Below are 1,649 nucleotides of genomic sequence, written 5' to 3'. Positions count from 1 at the left end.
AAAAAAATGTAGCAAATTAGTTAACCAGTACAATCAAGTGTTCCTCTGGGGAACAAAGAGAAGATGATATGCAGGTGCTGGGACTAAGTAGACCAGTGAGAGATTAAACAACATACAGAGAGAGTAGTAAGATGCCAAAAGTGATGGGGAGGGGGTCCTAGGAGCAGTAGTTTGGAGTGAGAGATAATGAATAACAACTAGGAAACTAGGACAAGACATTCGCGGCAATATTTGAGAAATGATTGCATCTTGTATAGTCACACTATATGGGAGCCGTAAAGAATTTTATTTGGATATTAAAAGGAAGGTACGATCCCAGAAGATTATAAAACAAGATAACGAGTTCACACAGAGAAAGAATGGCCCAAGATTCAAACATTGGTAGTGACTGTTCATTTAGCCAACAGACTCGAGAATGTTATTCCACTGGCAGGATAATCATGACTATGGAGATAAATGCATCAAACTATCTTAGTCTGATGTCATTAAATATTTAAATCACTTATTGATTTTCCCTTGATCTGACTCCATGCTCGCCCAGCAAACTTCTAATTATAGCTGGCTTCCCACATAGGTCTAAGCAAGAGACATTACCCTTCAGCTTTTATGACAGTTCATTTCTCACTGTGAATTAATAAATCGATCTTCTGATTTTATCCATCGACCTCATGCATGTGTTTATTTTAAAGATGAAACCACTCTCCATTTGCTGCTGGAATCAGTTTTCAAAGCTAACAAGCTTAAGAACTAGCTTCTGTACTGTGAAAAGCTACTAAGGAAGTGTCTGAGTGGGGCTCTTTCTCAAACGAGCCTCCTCTTTCCCCCTTGAGTATTTCCTTCGTCCATCCACCCTACCTACAAGGGTCTGTGTTTAAAACATTTGTTATAAAAATAAGTATAAACATGTTCCTTTATTCTGAGAGTCTACAGCCTACTTAGGAAGAAAAAACATCTTCACAAATACCTTCGTTCATTCAAAGTATGTATTGATTGAATCGTACTATGTGCTAAATCATATAGAAAATAAGTACTAGAATATGTAAAACTATTTTAAAAATAAAGTAAAGTAAGTGCATTTAAGATTCAAAAACATGGTCAACTCCTGTTAGAGAAATCAGGAAAAGTGACATGGAGATAGTATGCATTGCATCAGACTTGAAGGATGAGAGCGATTTCAATAGGAAGAGATTTTAGGAGAACAGAGGGAGCGAGAGAGTCGAAAGGAGCAACCTGTGTTCAAACACTGCAAGTAAAACTATACCACGTGTTATAAGTTGAATTGTCCCCTTCTTTACCCTCTACACCCCTCCCACCCCTGACAAACTCACCTGCTGAGGTCCTAACCCCAGCATCTTAGAATGTGACCTCATTTGGAATTAGTGTCGATGCAGATATAATTACTTAAGATGAATTCATTAGGGTGGGCCCCCGTCAACATCGTGTATCCTTATAAAAAGGGGAATTTGGACACAGAGATGCGGGGAGAATGCCCTGTGAACATGAAGACAGCCACTCGCAAGCCAAGGACAGAGGACTGGAACAGTCCTTCCCTCTTAGAAGAAACCGACCCTGCCGACACCTTGATCTGGGACATCTAACGTCTTGAACTGTGAGACAATACACTGTTGTTGTTTAACCCACCCAGTTTG

Source organism: Globicephala melas, chromosome 17 (assembly GCF_963455315.2).
Source record: "Globicephala melas chromosome 17, mGloMel1.2, whole genome shotgun sequence".
Classification (NCBI taxonomy): domain Eukaryota; kingdom Metazoa; phylum Chordata; class Mammalia; order Artiodactyla; family Delphinidae; genus Globicephala; species Globicephala melas.
Note: the sequence above shows the minus strand (reverse complement) of the source record.